We start from the raw sequence: 18,103 nt of genomic DNA on the forward strand, positions 1-18,103 counted from the left end.
AACTGTATTGCTCCCTTTTTTTTTACTCATTCCATAACAAGTACTTGAGCAAAGCCATTTATTTTAAATGTTTGTAATTAATTATTTTTATACTAAATAATTCAGAATTTTATGACAACTAAAAATTTTTTAATAAAAATATTTAATATGGCTTCGATTAATTTTTTTCAATAATTCATTTGAAATACAAGAGCCGGGAAAATTAAAGTATTCAAATTTTTTTTATTTCAAATAAACACATTTTGATAATTTTGATAAAAATATTTAAAAAGTCGATTTTTTCAATTGCTGGGGTAAAAAAAATTTGAAAAAAAAAAAATCAATGATAATTTGAAATTTGCATATTGTCTTTATGAAGCCGGATAAGTTATTGCATTATTTAATTTGTTGTAAAAATACAACATATATTTATATATAAGCAATTATCAGTAGGTCAAATTGTAACGAAAATAAATACAAGAGAGGTCAAATCAATAAATGCTTTACACACTTTACAAAATCGCTTATTGTTAAATGTATTTCTCCGGCCTCACGTTTTCCATCACTGTCTCTGTCTGTGGCATTTCGTCTTCTTATACAAAAGATCAATTGATGTACTGATTTATTTCCGTATTTTAAAATACATATTTTAACGTCAACTCGCGTCCCGAGAAAATAAAAACCTACGAGTACGAGTATCATTTATTCGTCACTCTTATTATTTTTCATACTTATAAATATTATTATTTTTTTTTTTTTTTTGACGGGTAAATGTTAAAATCTTGACAAATATAAAGCTTATGGTATAAATTACACGAAAATCATTTTAAGAGACATTAATATATTTATTTATTCATTTGTATATATTCTGAATTCATTTGACCTGGATATATTAAGCTGTCATTTTTATTATTTTATTACTATCACTAAAATATCATGTATATATTTAATCCTCGTCACTTTTTAAGCAATGCATCTTAATGTGTCTGACTTTTTATTAATTATAAATAATTAATCTAATTAAGAAATTATTTTATTTCAATTATTAGAAAATTTATTTCTGATTATTTTACTATTGGGAAATCTTTACTTAGAATTTTATCATTAATTTATTTAAAAGTCTAGCATAAAATTTTATATGAACAAAAAAAAACTCCATTATAGAATTAGGCGCCAAATTTAAGAACCCAGTAAAACCCAAATTTTTTTAAGCTCTTTTACAAAATATTTTTACACTGTGACATATGTTGCAGAAAATGTTTTAATTATTAGAAGATTTTGTAGAAATTGCATTATTGCACTTGTCCCCAAGACTCAGCTCTCATCAATTTTGCCCAAAATATATTTAAATTCATCAAATAGGTTACCAAATTTAAAATTTTTGATTATCGATATAATAGAGATTCAAAATTTTGAAATTCGCTTTTGCAAAAATTTACTTTATATTTGGGCTCTTACTGGGTTTCAAAAATAACCCATTAAAATATGAATGATATTTATTGTCATTTGTAATTGATACAAAATATTAAATTTTTCCCTCTAAAAATTTATAAAATATTTAAAGCATACAATATTGATCCATTAAATTAATGTTATTATTCAAATTGCTTCTCAAACAATTCATTTGTAAAGGTTAACAGCTTTTCACAATTAAGGTGCAATTATTAATGCCGTTATATTTCTAAATGTCAATGTACTGCTCTAATTTGAAGTTAACAGTTTAGTTACATATTTATAAAAAATTAATGCGCTGAATAATGAAATATTTTGCACAAATTACAGTCATGTTAAATTTTTTAATTTTATTGAGAAGTGAATTTTTATTCAAGAAAAAAAAAAAAAGAAAAAATTATTTATTGAATTAATTGAATAATAATGGGAGGGTAGAGAGTGTTGTCACAGTAATTTAAAGCCAACTAATTATTTTAGTGCAGAAAATCGATCAGATAAAAAAAGAGGAATAATTATAAGAAAGTACTTTTATTTGAGTATTTAAAATTTAATAACCAATAATTAAAAATATATATATATATATATATATGATGAATATTAATTAATGATATTATTGTTAGTTTTATAATTGTTATTCATAGAGTGGTAATAAGTAATAAATAATAGTTAATAGCTTAGCTAAAAAGCGATTAGAGTAAATCGAGTTGGTCAGTAAAAGGGATGAAAGTAACACACAGCAGTAACCCTCCTTTAGTCGGCAGCCGGTGGGTAGTTAGGCCAGTCTTAAATCGCGGAAGGAGGCCCAACGAGTCATGACAAAATAGCGTGATTACGAGCCATCAAATAAACACTAGTGTAGCCTCACTGCTGATGTTATTCCTTACTGGTAAACCTCCCTTAAAAATTTTCCTCGACTACCACTCGCTAACTTACTCACTCACTTACTCATAGATAAATATAAAAAATAGATACAACGCAGAAAAAATTTATAAATTTATTTAATTAATTTTTCAGTTAATTTGATGGCTTATTTTTTTTATCCATTATGTTAATTGGATAATAACAAAATTATCGGCACCATAAAGTTGGCACACAGCTCGCGTAATATTGTTACTAAAGCGTTCACCGTTTCATCGCTGTGAAAATGTATATGTATATATAGGCACGGAAAGATATATAATAACAGGGAAAGGGGGGGGGGCGGCGGCATTGAGAGCGAGACTTGCTCTTAATTGCAAATTGGTGAAATAATTGAAACAACTCTCGTAAAAATAGTTTTAAAGTCGTAATTTGGTCGTAAAAGTTGTGACCGCAATGCACGACCATTATGGCTTTAATGTTAAACAGCTAAAGCTGAAGCTTTAAGCCCAAACTTGGATAAAATTCTGGAGTACTTTTCCAGGGTAAAGCGTCTTACTAAAAATACCTTCAATTAAGATATATTTTTTTTATTTCACAGTACAACCAGAGTTTATTGTCCGTTTTCAAATAATAATTTTATAATTTTTTTGAAAATATCTCTCTCGGTCAGTTGGTCTGATAATTTCGCATGAAAAAAATTAAAATAGAATAGACCGGAAGTAAAATTTAGTAGATTAAAATCATTACGGTAATTAAGTAAATTTTTTATTTAAAAAAAAAAAAAAAATGATGAAAGTTAACCAATCAGGGTAAAGAATTTTATCAAGGGGTAACAAGTGATTCGACATTAAATTTATCAAGAAGCTCATAATTTAAAAAAATTATTTGTAATATTAATGAAAAATTTTTGAACAATTTTTTTACAAAACTACATAGAGCGAGTTTCACCCTGTCTTTATCTTTAATCTGCAAACTTGAGACTACAAGCGTACTCACCCCTTCTAGTAGCTACTACCCCAGAACATTAGCCGTAGGCTGCTCTATCTTTATCTCTATATCCTTTTCTCTTTCTCTTTCTCTTTCTCTACCTCTACCTCTGACTAGTAAGCCCAGAAAATCTGAGAGTGAGATAATTACGGTCGAAAGCGCGGATATTATTTAACCAACGTTTTGCTGCATGAGAGGGCGGTGAGGATGATGCGCGCTCTTGCTGTTTCAAGAGTATAACACCAACCGAGATAGACTCAAAGCAAGAAGAGCACTCTCCCAAGCTTTTGCGGTGTTCTTACACTGTTACTACGGTATGAACACTCCAATCAAATGTAGTTGACGCCACGTTAATTTATTACGAGCTAAAATTAGTATTCAGTCATCCGAGGAAAAATAAAATAATAAAATTAATAATCTATTTGCGGTCATAAAAATTAAAAAGGAAATCCCAGATTTTTCGGCAGTATGAAAAGTAAAAATTTACGTTCAGGGACTGATACACATCAGGGTAAATGGCTTTACAACCCCTTCGGTTATTTCTGCGTCTTGTATCCTCAGGCCTATTACAATCCCCTTGGAATTTTATACTTATACTTTATACAACTAATCAACTATCATATTTAAAACTTTTTTTTCATATTCATGTTTCAAACTTTTAACAATATTTATTTATTGGATGATTTTCTTATCACCCCCGTTCTTTTTTTATCAGAAAAATATCTGCAAATTGAAAATACTTCTTAACAAATACATAAATACACTGAAAAAAAGCTATTTTGAGGCAAGAAAATATTTTTGAAGACAAACGTTTTCGGGAACCAAGTCACGATTTACTTGAGCCAAGAGAATTCGTCTTGGTTAAAAAAAAAATCGTGCTGGTCGGAAAAGGTTTCTACTTTATCTGAGAAAGCTTAGGTCTCCAAAAAAATTTTCTTGAATCGAGAATATTTACCTTCAGTCGAGAATTTTTTATTTTCTGTGTATAGATTTCACTATTGTTAATAAAATTGTCTAGTTAACAGAAAAAAAAAAATTCCTACTAAAATTACCGAATTTATTTCACAAACTTTTGAATATTTTCCCGCCTTTTTGATATTAATATGAATAATTTTTTTTTTAACCAAAAAAATTTAAAAATTCAAATCATAGAAAAAATTATAATTTGCTGTCTCGACTCTACAAGTCCGAAAACATAAAATGAATATGAAAAAAAAATTTACAAAGAAAAATACAATTATAAAAATAACAATGAGAGGTAATTTTTATTGAGTTAAAAATGCTTGCAACATAATAATAAGCTTTATTTTATTTTATAAAATTTTTTCTTCTATTATTCGCGTGTTGTTGTAAAGACGCGAAGGATATTGGGTTGCAGTTGCGATGCACAGCCCATACCTCATACTGGCTCGTTATCACCAGCCTTTCATCCCTTTTTCATAGTTTGTTTTTTTAAAGCCTTCAGGCTAATGTGACTTTTTATCTCACTATTGTTATTTTTCTTTTCTCTACACTTTTTATCCCCTTTATTTTTTATTTTTATTTTTTTTAATCCTCTGTTTCGTTGTTCGTTTTTTAACGTTTAGAGTTCCATTCTTCAAATCAAAGTTTTATATACAAAGTGTTGAAGTTTGCCAAAGAACACGAAAAATTGCGGACATGACCTGTTTACAACAGTTATCGTTTGTCTTTTGACTTTTAAATTAATGCCAGGTGCTCCGGATGGTCGTTTTCTAACTTACACTCCACTAAACTTTTTTTTATTTCACTTTTTTTACAGTCGTCTGATAATAAATTCAATAAATTATTTATTATTTATTCATGTCTCGACTAAACGGACAGTCGCTCAAATAATTATAACCGACATCAGTATTGTTGAGGCAAAAAAAAAAAATGTAAAATTATTATTTGAGGAAAAACGCCGGAGGACAAAGGATGAAAGTACCGCGCGGTAAGGGTTGCTGGAAAAGTTGCTGTATAAACAGAAGTTACCTAAGTACATTACAAGCTGTAATGGCGAATCGGTGGTGCTTGGATGGTTGTTCTAACAACCAACCGAATGAGTGAGTGAAGATGTGTAAGTACTGGTACAAGTAAGAGTAAATGAGAGGCAAGAGGACCTGGACTGGGACAGGGTCTGGAACTGGAAGTCTCATTTCTTGGCTACCTTCAATATCTATACTACCGAAAGTAAAAGCAACCTCGGAACATTTATTATGCTATATTGTTATAAGAAAATTGCGTTTTTATATTATGAGTGGAGCGAAAAAACGTGCTTGAGGTTTTTTTTTACAACTGAGCTCGGGGTAACGATATTTTCTTTCTTAAACTTCATTTTAACCATATTGATGTCTACTTAATTATCTTGAGTAATTAAGTGATTAAAAAATTTTTTAATTAACAAATTTTATTTTTTTACAAATATTTACTGTTCAAAAAAAAAAAATAAATAATTATAAATTTATACCCAGAGTTCAAGTTTGTCCTTATGGTAAAATTTTTTAAACCATTTTTTTTGTATAATTAAACAATTAGCCAAAATAATTTTTTTTTTAAATGCAGACATGTTCCGGAATTTTATTTGAGAGTCAATCAATTAATAATTAAAATTAATGACATTTAATGTAAAAAATCCTTTTGTCAGTAAATTTAAAAAAAATTTGGGAATATGATCAGATACAAATTCAACCCTCTCTACATATCGTCCAATCACGCCGGAGGAAATAATAAAATCCTTTATATATTTTTTAATTTTTCTTTATTTTCTAAATCTCTCTTCTCGACTTTATCTGTGCTCGGGCTCGTCTTTTTTTCTTCCTTCTTTTTGTCACTCTTCATCGTCAGAGAAGACAAAGGAAATGCAAACGTCGACGGGTGTTAGTCCACGTGTCGTGTACAAACTAAGAGTACTCGTATGCATATACATAGATATATGTATATATAAATGTATGTGTATATCGGTGGTATATCAAGATGATAGGGAACGAGGGTGTGTTTTTTGGGAATGGGACGCACGTTAAATATATATCCAAAAAGAGTAGATTTTAGGCTGTTGAATAGACGGGGACAGATACGTCTGGCGGACATACATCGCACTAGGAGAATGGGAAGGAATGAAAATAATAATAGCCAGCATATGCCTCAGGCTAACAGTGTCACCGAAAAACTGAAGGCGTAAAGGAAAGAAATCCGACATACCTGCTATCTACTAGTGTAGTGAATAAAGTATACGTTTAATTTGTCACATATAAGTTTCAGATTCACACGAAATTTTTTCCCCGAGAATCAAAAGTCAAAATGACAAAAAAAATTTTAATAAAAAAATTATTTATCATTTTTAAAAAAAAAATTCAGTTGATTTAAAACTGAAGGTTCGATTAGTGTGTAATTTAAAAAATACTGAATAGTTAAATCGGAAGAGATGAACGAAAATATACAGTACACTTACATTGTAAAATTAAAGTGTATATATGTATGTAATATGTATGAAGAGAAGAAGAGAATAGTAGCACGCGATGACGTGATTCTATCGATTATCAAACAAATATTATGCACTCCCTTGGCGTCTTTCTGCGTCATCTGCATCGTATCGAGGCCTCCGGCTATTCCGGAACGTTAAAACTTTCATACTTGCAAGCTTTTATACTCTCTCCCTTTCTAATAACAAACAAAAAAATTTTTCACGTCCACTAAATCCTCGGAAAATTTTAATAAAATATTTTTTTCTATATCCATGTATATTTACTGTATTTATTTTATTTTTAACTGTTTCGAATTTTTTTATTACAAAAGAAAAAAAATCGCAACATTTTTTGGCCTCTGACTGTCGGATTTTAATTTTTACTTCTATTTCATCGGCTAATTTTTTTTTAAATAAACCGACGCGTTCATAATTTAAAAAAAAAAAATTAAAATATCTTGTAACTTATAAGCAAACGAAAAAACTAACCAACAGATTTAATAAAAGCGAGCTCGTAAAATCGTCCAATTAATATTTTTAATTCAATCCCAGGATAAAACTGATAAGTACGATAATTAAAAAAAAACTAAAAACTAAACAAATAAGTAAAGAAAAAAGTAAAAGAATAGATACGTTGAATAATCGAGTTGGGGAAGAGAAGGAAGAAGAGAAAATTGCAACCCAGTGAATTGTAGTAAACAAACAAGTAGACGCCAGAGCATCAGCATCAGCAGCAGACCACCCTCAGACTCCCACGTCTCTCCTCTTTTTCTGGGCGCCCCATCTCTGATTGCTAATGAATCCTAACGCTATTATGCATGCAACAACTAAAAAAAAAACTTAGCTCGACCAACACGGTCTCGGACACACATTGGCAACAGTGGCGCGGACGGAAACGTTGCCCCCGTTTAGGAAAAAGGGGCAGTTGTGTTGGGGCTGAGGGTCACGTTACCCACTTTCAATGCAACACATTTTCTCCAGGTTCATTTGTACATATAGATGTGTACACTATTCTCTATTCTTCACTGGCTAGTTGAGTTGACATAGAGCAGGAACCTCTCTTCCTATACTCGTCATGACAATGTCCGGTATGTGCGTGGGACATGCTCTTGGGACACAAAGAGTTGAGCAAACACTGACGCTTACTAAAGGGGGATAGACATAACAGTGTGTACTGCTGCTGAAGGGTGTGAGGATAACTGGATAAGGGAAGTTGCGGGAGGGAGAGAAAGAGTGGACGATGTTACTAGAAAATACGGGGTAACATTATTGGAGCGCGACCTCTCGGCAAGTCATCCCGGAATATGCTCCACGGCCACTTCGTTAGTAAAGTCCTTTTTGCTTGTTACCTTTTCAGTTACTTCAACGATTTCGTTACTATATCTATCATAGTCTACTGTCAATTAGAAATCAAAGTTTTTTTTTGTTATCAAAAAAATTTTATTCTATTTTTTTACGCCCTTTTACTCACTTCTTTATTTACTAGGGACAATTAACTTTGTTTATTTTCATTAGTTCAATTTTTTTTTATTTATACAAGAAAATTTTTATCTTCCATCCGTAATATTTTTTTTTTGAAAAATTTCAATTGTAAATTTGAAAAAAAATTTCACATGTCAGCTGATACTCAAATGTTTTGTGACTTTATGTTAAATTTAATTTTTTCCTCAAATTTTTTAATTAATCTTAAATTTATGATTTTCATGGAAATCGTAATTTTTCTGGAATTACAGCCTATAGTTTTCAAGATCAAGAGAGGAGAAGTTTGAAATTTCTAATCAAGTTTTTTTCTCGAGATTGGAAAAATAAATATTATTTTGAATGGTAAATTTTTAAATAATCAGTTAAATATTTTGAAAATTAAAGTCTTATAGCTCTGATAAAATATACTGAGATAAAAATATTTAATTCAACGGATCTAAAAAAAAATTTATTTTACTGTCAAAAAAGGAAAATAAGGCTATCAATACAGTAGTACAAAGAAAAACCTCACGATAATAGAAATCAATTTGTCACGAATGCTTTAACATTTCGACACACGGGTTTCTTTTCAAGCCTTACAAACTGATAGTAGAATAAAAATAGTCAAATCTTATACAGAAATCTTTCAATTTACACTCTTATTCTTATTCAAATATATCACAAGACATGATACAAAAAAATACCGATTGATTTACAATCTTTTTTTTTCTTCCATTACGATCATTATTATTCATTTCTTATATTCTGCCCGGGAGTAAAAAAATTCGTTGATTTAATTTATAAGCCCTAACCAGATAGAAATCTTGTAAAATCGCCGTGAAGACAAATATTGTGGGGATCAACGGACTGCGCTTTGTAATTTATTTTCCCGTATCTCTTGTTCAACGGTCCAACAACAAGGACTTAAAACAACATTTACATACAACGTAATGCAGTAAATATAAACTACAATAAAAATAAATAAAAAAATATTTTTCATTAATTTAGTTTGTGTTATTCTTACAAATTGCACTGCATATTTAATAACACAACAAAATTATAATAGACTATTATTTTTGATAGACCGGAGAAAACTACCCTATTATATCCCGCTACTAGTCTCTAACTATACTCCTCTACTCTACTAAAGCAGTTTTATTTCATTTTAATTCACCCTCTCAAGTATTTTTTCTACCGACTATTTTTTTTTCACACGTACTACACCACGTTCTTGTTAACAAGGGGCTTGTAAATTCATTGACCAACTAAATACCCACCACTTTTTTTTTTTTCTAATATTTTACTTCATCAGATTTAAGTTGTTTCATTTTTTTTAAACTTTTAATTTAGTTTATTATAAACTAACTATATTTTAATTTTTTTTTTCATACCATGACCCAGTATTTTTTTTCTCTATTACAATTATTTTAAAAAAAAATATTCAATACCTTAGAGCTTTAATTCATCAAAAATTTTTTTTGTTGCTCGCTGTAAAAATTCACTATCATTTGGAGATTAGAAAATTAAGTGGTCAAGATTTTAAAAATAAAAATTAAAAAATTTTTCATTAAATTTTGATTTGTTTGTTAGACATCGAGGTTATAAACAGACATATTATTTTCCGTCACAACAATAGGATCCTCTGGACAAAGAGCTTATGAGAAAGTAAAAGGTTATACAGCAGTATAAGGGACGAAGAAGAGTAGTATCGTCGGACAATGCGAATGAGTCGGGCTGTAGCCCATAAATTGATTTGGTAAAACGTTTCTGAAAAAGCTTTGCCAAGCAAGTATATAGTAGTATAAAACATAATACTGTATACCAACATCAGTAGCAGCAGTAGTAGTAGTAGTCGTAGGTAGAAGGCCGAGCTCGGCGAAGTAGCCGCGGGCTTTTGTGCTTATGCGCAAAAATAACGTCGCGAAAAGGTGATTGTATTTATGTTATATAATTACACCACAAGCGGTAGTAGAGAATAGAAGCTGTTGGAGAGGACGAGGACATGGGGGTGGAAAAAAAATTTAAACAAAAAGGCGAGCATCGTGGATAAAAACAAAAAGCCGCTGAGAAAAAGTTTTTCGGGCTTACACTACTCCGTGGTCAGACCTTTTGCAACGCTGCAACCCTCCTTTTTTATTTTTCGCCACTATTAACATTGCCGACGTTATATAGGCAGTGAAAAAAAATAGTCTCCCCTCTGGCTCCTCATAATCTGGCCCGAATATTTTTAGCTCGATTTCTCTCGCTTTAGCATGCACACAAACCAACCCGTGCCCATGCCCGTGGCCTGGGTGGCTAATGAATAGAAATAATTTCTCGTGAAATTGTGCTTTTCGGTAGTTTTCAATTAACCCACCTCGCAAGCGCGTGGCTTTGTGAATGGGGCTTTAAGTTTTTATTCCTGCACCAGGTTCTATAGACTGCAATTATAATTTCTACTTCTCTCACTCTCTACTGGTCTTCTCTTACCCCATACCCACCGACCGGGAACTCGTTCTCTCACTCCCACACACTTTCACTCGGCCCACGGGATCCCAGAGAGCCAGAGACTGAGAGAGTTACCGACCAGAGTGGTAAAGTTGCAATAGTATTATAACAATTGAGACTTTTTTTTATCAACATTACATTTGTCATATTTTTTTACTTTATTATGATTGCTTTTGTTTTAAAGTTGGTTTTATAATTTTTTTATAGATCTAGGCTATTTTTACTAATGCATAATTTTTAATGTGATTTATATTTTTTTAATTTAAAAATTTGAATATCAGAGGGTTGGAAAAATTTTATTGCCCTAAAATTTCGCCAAAAACATTTTTTTTTTTTTTGAATAGCAATTTATTAGCCGTCATAATTTTCAACAAGCTTTTCAATGTATGACAAGAAAACGATCTTGCAAAAAAAAGTAAATAAAAACACAACAATTAACACGAGTTAATAATAGCGGTAATATAACATCCGTTGATCTAAAATGGCCCTCTGGTCTGTGGTTTGTATGGTAAAGCAGTTGCGGAGGTGGAAAATGTTAAGGGTGAGGTGCAATGAGAACAAGTGTAACAGATATATATATATATACACATATATAAATACATTTGTACATACACCAGGAAAATACAAGAGGTGCGCGATAAAGCGAGCGTTAAAGAGCAAAAGCAACAGAGACAATATCACCAGTAGGCTATATATATATATATATACATATATATAAACCCTACTTCGAATAATATCGCGGTAATACCAGGCGTTCGGCTGCTCTGGAAACTAGTTTATAGCCAATTGTTATTAAGGCTGGTGCTAAGTCTTCGAACGGCTGTGTACCCATCCCAATAAGTAACCCCTTCTCTCTCTTTCCCTCTCTCGACTCTGTTCCCACAGCATAATGAAAACCAAAGAGAAAACAACCGAAAAAAATCATATACCAGGAAATATTGGTTTGAAAGAAACGATGAGAAAGTGAAACAAATATTCCATATACTAGTAGGGTTTCAACCCTTTCGTTATCACTTTACATATTTTCCTTCTTTCTTTGTATTTTTTTTTTTTTTTATTTCAATATTCCCCCGTGTGGTCACTATTTCAGTAACATTTTAATTAGTAAAATACTTGTAAGTATTGGCCACTGTAATTTATTATTTTAAAAATTTTAATCCCAAGTAAAAAATTATATATTTTTATTTATGATAATTAAAATTTTTTATAAAAGAGTGTACATAATTTGAAAAAGGTTGAAATATTTTTATCAAATAAATTAATGAGGCGTAATAACTTGGATTATTAACGAAAAAATTCGACTTTGGCTTTGCTACTGAGGCCAAGTCATGGTTTGGTAACACTAAGGGGTGCACTTAGCAGCGAGGGGATTGTAAACTAATCGATTTATAAAGTTTGTAAAGATAGACATATACTTAAGTACTAGATATAGTCGCGACGGCGGAAGGGCCCGAGGAGAGGGAGAAAAATGAGTTAAGTTAAAGTACTTTGAACTCACGTCAATGAACCATGTCCGCTCTCAGTGGCCGAAGAACAATTCACCACTGACCTGCAACACAAAATGTTGGATTCATTGAATTCACAGCAAACCGATTACGACATAAATCTAATGACAGCTCTACAGGCAATACAGGAAACATATAATAGATATTTTGATATGCGAAATAATGTTTAAAATAAAAATCAACATGACATATCTTGATGTTAATTAATAAGACTTGACATCCTCCGTGGCAATAAAGAACAATGTATGTTCCATGCGAGCATTGTAGTATTGTCCACGTGAGTCTGAATAAAACCGTTAATTAACGAGTTGGAAAGTATACATGATCGGGAATAAAATTTAAAAAAAGAGGCATGCGGGACGAACGAAAACGAAACCGAACGTGTAGTGTAAGCGTCTAGAACGGAAACGATGGGCGCGCTGCCGCGTATAATATACGTGTATAAAGGGGTCGGTGTCTAGCCAGACGGGCAGAAATGAAGCAGCAAGGGTTTTGTTTGTCCGGCTGTCCACCCCTTTCCTTCTTCCTCATTCCATTCACTTGCCAGTCACCCTTACCACTACACTACTACCCTACCACTACCAGCACTTGCTGCTGTTACTGTAACATGTACCAGCCTGAAAACCCAAGTGCTCTCTCTCCCACTGTCAATTATATATCCGAGCATTTTCTCATTTTATATCTCCCTCTTAAAATCCACCCCCGTCTTCAGCTGCCGATGCTGGTAATGGAGCTGGAGAAGCTGCTGTGCTGTTGCTACTGGTAGTGATGCCTTTCCAAGCTCTATCACACTCTACCAACTGTAACAATGCACACGTGTATACAATGTTTGCCCACATTCGAGCATACATCTCCGAATAGTAATATTGATTACTTTCGATTCCGTGACTCACTAAATTTCATTACAAACAAAATTTTTTTACATCTACGAAATAATAAATTTTTTTAATTTAATAGTCATAATAATAATAATTTATTTTTCATCTCAAAAAAAATTTTTATTTTCAATTCAAAATCCAAAAAAATTTCTAGGGACGAGTAAAACTTTTTTCTGCGTACAATATAAATAAATTATTTATTCAAAAAAATAAAATTAATTAAAATAAACAGTAACTCCGCATTAAAGTGTGACTGCATATGCGATACAATAAACCGTTTTAGTTATAATTAAATTTCAACATTTAATTACATTAATGTCAATTAATTTTTAAATAATTAAATTTACTTTATAATCAGGGGAATTAATTAGGAAATATGAAAAATATCAATAATCATAGCTTCAAAAATAACAATGAGTAAACAAGTATATCAAGCAGTTGTAGAATATATGTTAGTTGAAAAGCTCTAGAGAGTACAAGAGGTACCAGGCCACATTATAGAGCTAGTAAGTAGTAGGGTGGTCTAGTCGTGGAGGGACCAAGGATAGTAATTGTGTACGCCGAGAATGGCAAAGTAAACAAAACTATGTAAGATTGCCCCATTAATATACATATCTCTTGGTTGAGTTGGGCGAGGCCCGACGAACCCGTCAGTGAACCCGACGACTCGACTGAGCGAGAAAGAGAAAGTGAGTACGTATGCCAGTGCCTAAGAACCTGCCTGCCTCTTGTTCTCTCTTTCTCACCCTCATCCCCTCACTCGTGGTATAGGTTCTTAGTTCCTCGAGAACCGGGGGTGAGTTGTCTTGGGTTCAGACTGCTTCTACTACTCCAGCTCGAGCTCTGGCTCCTTGAGAGGTTAGGCTTGTTCTAGAGCAAAGAGGGAGAGTACACACAATGGATATTGAAGCTATAATTTACGGCTGATTGTTACCGTCCCAATCTATGGATTCCAAAGCCATCGAGTTAACCAGTCCATCCTCAAAGACTCCTTCTCAATAACATATTAATGCCCTTACTCTACATCTCACTCTATATTATTTATTTATCAACAAGAAGTTAGAGGAACCACTGACTGTTTAATTTTTAAAAAAAATGGAAACACTAAATAAGTTATTATTGTCTTTTCTTGACTTGTTAATTGTGTTATGAATAATTGGTCGAGGTTTACATATTAACTAGCTGGCGTGGTTTGCTGACACGTGAGTCACGAGCGGGTTATAAATTAATTAGGAGGGTTAAATTGGTGAGACAAGTAAAGCAAGTAGCAAGATTCACGTATTATATACACAAACTTGAGAGAGATCTAGTTTATGTTTTCGTGGTGGTAAGACCCTTATGCCAGTATGAGAGAATTTTCGGTATACTAAGGAAAGGATATGTGCTGTAGAGCTGAGGTATACAAGAGTATATGGAATGATGCTTAGAGCAGACATGTCGATGTTTGACCCGCCTTACAAGACCCTAAGATCCCCAATTCTTAGATCTATGTATATATATATATATATATATATATATATATATATATATATCTTCCTCTTCTTCGGTTGCTCTGGCACTTGGTATTATTATACATATACTATTGCACTAGGGGTTGATAACATATTAATTTAACCGCTGAACATGAGATTCATTTTACTTACTCATTACTTATTTATGCATTTAAATTTTTTTATTATTATTACAATTTTCTCAAAAAGAAAATTTGATTCCACCCCTTTTTGCCCGAAAATAAAAATAATTTTTTTCCAATTTAATGTTTTCGGAATTAAAACGTCAATATTTTTGCCAGCATCCTCATGTTGCCCTTTTATTTTTTTATAAATTTTTTATTGTTCTCTTGAAATGCGTAATGGTGAAGAATTTAGAAAACCATTAATTTTAAAAAAATAAAAAATTCTCAATACATAAAACTCAATGCGAATAGCATTAAAAAAAATTTATTTATTTGCTACTAAATATTTCGTGTATCTCATATTGCCCCTGTTTTACAAAGACCCCAAAAAACAAAGAACAAAGAAAATAATGAAAATATTCACGCTGTGCGTTTATTTGTTTGACTAGTAGAAGAAATTACATATGGAATGCCAACTTAATTGAATTTGTATTGTCAATTGTAGTATACAAATATTTCGAACAGATATTGAAGTCAATATATTGAAATATTTGAATTACTTTATGAACATTCCGGTCTATATGTCAACTAAAATAATATTACAACCGAAATACATTTTTATTGTAATTAAATTGTAATAAATAAATAAATGCAATAAATATAAATGACAGCAATGAAAATTAAACGATATCAAAAGCTTATAATCAACACTAATTAAATGCCTGATTTCAAATTAAAATTTGAGAGGCTTTGATGTCAAAATAAAAAAATTACCATTCAATATGAACATTAATACAAGTGGGGATCAGACAAATTGAAATATTTAATTTTGGTGAAAAAAAAAAATGATTTTTTGAAAAGTCTATTTTTTAAATGGGAAGCAAAAAATTCACCATATTCAAGATTAAAAAAGTACATTTTTTCTAGTAGCCTCCTCTTTCAGTCCAACCCACCCCTGCAGAGTGCAATAAATTATGACATTGTATCAAGTGTTTTATTATTTGTGATGTGAACCCAAAATATTGTCATCTTGGTGTGACGAAAAAGATTTATTGGAGCTTTCCGATAGGAGAGTGTGGTACGAATGAGTGGCTGATAGATGACAAAGTCTTGACGCTCGGTGAGAAGTGGACGTTAATAAATGACCGGCAGTCATGTTACCCAAGACGTTAGTAGACATTGTCTACTTGGGATGCGGCATGACGATCTATGTTCTCCATTTCTCATCAACTCACTTCTCAAGCCAAACAATGGCAAGAAACTATGGGATAAGAAATGTCCTTAACTATAACCCAAGGACTTGATCACTCATATAAACCTTAATACTCTTCTGTTCCACTCAATAATGTATTTACTATCACTGTTGTATTGTACTTGTTAATAAAACTCAATAAATTTAAACTTATATGTAGTCGAAATTTAATGGGTCGGTTTATTTTCGTGGTAATTTTTTGATGTTCGAAGTGTTGAAGTAATTAATTTTAAATATCCATTAAAAATTAATCATTTCTGGTAATTACAATTTGGATTTGATGATTAAGTTAAAATATAGCATTCAAAGTAATTTAATCAACCTGACTTCCGGTTCATTTAATAATAGACTAAAATAACTGGAGGTTTCTGTGTTGGCTAAAAAAATTCATTTTCCATAAAATCAGTTTTCAAAAAAATTTGAAGCCTACTTTGCGTCCTCCATTGTCCCTTATGTCAGATGAAAATAAAAATATTTTCCACTGTTTCATTATAGAATATTTAATTTGTTCAGTTTCAATAAAAAAAAAATTAAAACGTCTGTGAACTATTGACATTTTCAAGGAAATTAATTTTTCACTGAAAATTTATTTTTACAGCTGATAGTTTTTCTTTTGTTATCTTAGAGACTTTATTCACTTAAATTCCGTTGCTTGTTTTCATTTATTTATCTCATTAATTATTAAAAGTTCAAAAATGTCTTGGGTCATACAGTAAATTTCCTCAATCAATAAAAAAAAAAAAAAATGTGTCAATTAAAAATTGTCTATACGTCAATTAATTATTTGTTTGCAGCGACTTTTGATTGGAAAAAGAATAATTACAATTCTCTGGGTTAATTTAAAATTTATATTTCACAATTTTGGCCCCGGTGTATTTTAAAATGAGTTTATTTATTTTAAATTATTTATATAATTCGTAAGCTGTAAAGCTATTACATGTAAATCGTAAAAATTATCACAAAATTATCATGCAACTGTCAAGCCATCATATTCTTACAGTCTTTAGGGTTTACCGGTGACATTAAATATAAACTGCCCTTTGGGATCTTGTTAGTTCAATTCGCTTGAATAATCCACCCTCGTGAAATAATTTTTTGTTTTTCTTTTTATTATATCTCTATACCGCCTCTTCTTTTCTACTTTCCCTTACTTTCTCACTCTACAAAAAATTTAAATACTTTGTGTACCTTTTTATTTTTTATTTATTTCAAAAATAAAAACTCGTAAATTTAAAAAAAAAAAAAAATTTGAAGTTAAATCTTGGAATTTTCACTGATAAATAAAAAAAAAATTTGAAAAATTTAAAACGTCTTTAAAAAAAATATTTTTCAAAAATTCAAAAATTTTTTAAAAAATAGTTTTTGACAATTCTGATGATTTTTAATACAACTCAAGGGTAAAAACTTAAAAAAAAATTTTTTGTTAATTTTGAAAAAAAGAAAAAAAAATCTGAATATTTGTAAATGATGAAAAAAAATCTATAAGCAATAGTTGAGAATTTAAAATAATTAAAAAAAAAATTATTGAACAAAATCAATAGAAGCCCGATTTTTTAATGAAGAAAAAGAAAATAAAAAATTCAATGAATGAATTCATAAAGCAGAAAAATTATGATAAGGAAATATTAGAAAATTATAATATAACTTCTATGTAAAGAATAAAAAAAAATTTAATGTAATTTTTTTGAGTTGATTTTAAAATCCGGCATTTTATTCATTCAATTCAATCGAGTAGTTTTCATTATTTCTTCAAAACATAATATTAACTGACACGGAATGCTTGAAATTTACGATAATTCGTCGAATAATACTCAAAAAGTAATTTTATCCAAAAGTAATATCCGAAAAATGCATTTTACAATAGCATTAATAAGAATAACTTTATAATAAAATAATGAAAAAATAAAAATTGAGTAATAGCATTGTTGGAAGTTTACCAACGAGTCGAGCGCAAATCAGATAAAGTAATTCACGAAATAAAATTATTAAGAGACTTGAAGCCAGAAAATAAAAAAATAAAATATTTATTGTTTATTAAATCTGTTATTAAAATTGTAGGCGCATTAGGCGGAGTTATTTATCCATATAAACTATTAAATGTATATAGATACATAGATATATATGAATATAAGCCGAACAAAGTCTGTCTGTCTTGGAGTACGATAG

At 30.6% G+C, this 18,103-nt stretch overlaps 1 protein-coding gene across 11 annotated transcripts in view; it reads right to left on the reverse strand.

Moving 5' to 3' along the window:
* The window catches only part of LOC103577124 (forkhead box protein P1), a 149,348-nt gene that overhangs the window by 97,653 nt on the left and 33,592 nt on the right, over nucleotides 1-18,103 (reverse strand). For 2 of the 11 annotated variants that reach the window (XM_008557637.3, XM_008557638.3), the window contains exon 2: nucleotides 12,186-12,236. The exons of the other annotated variants lie outside the window; for them this stretch is intronic. The gene's annotated coding sequence lies outside the window, so the exon portion shown is untranslated. The remainder of the gene's footprint in view (nucleotides 1-12,185; nucleotides 12,237-18,103) is intronic. 11 annotated transcript variants of the gene reach the window in all.

This window comes from Microplitis demolitor, chromosome 5 (assembly GCF_026212275.2).
Source record: "Microplitis demolitor isolate Queensland-Clemson2020A chromosome 5, iyMicDemo2.1a, whole genome shotgun sequence".
Taxonomy (NCBI): domain Eukaryota; kingdom Metazoa; phylum Arthropoda; class Insecta; order Hymenoptera; family Braconidae; genus Microplitis; species Microplitis demolitor.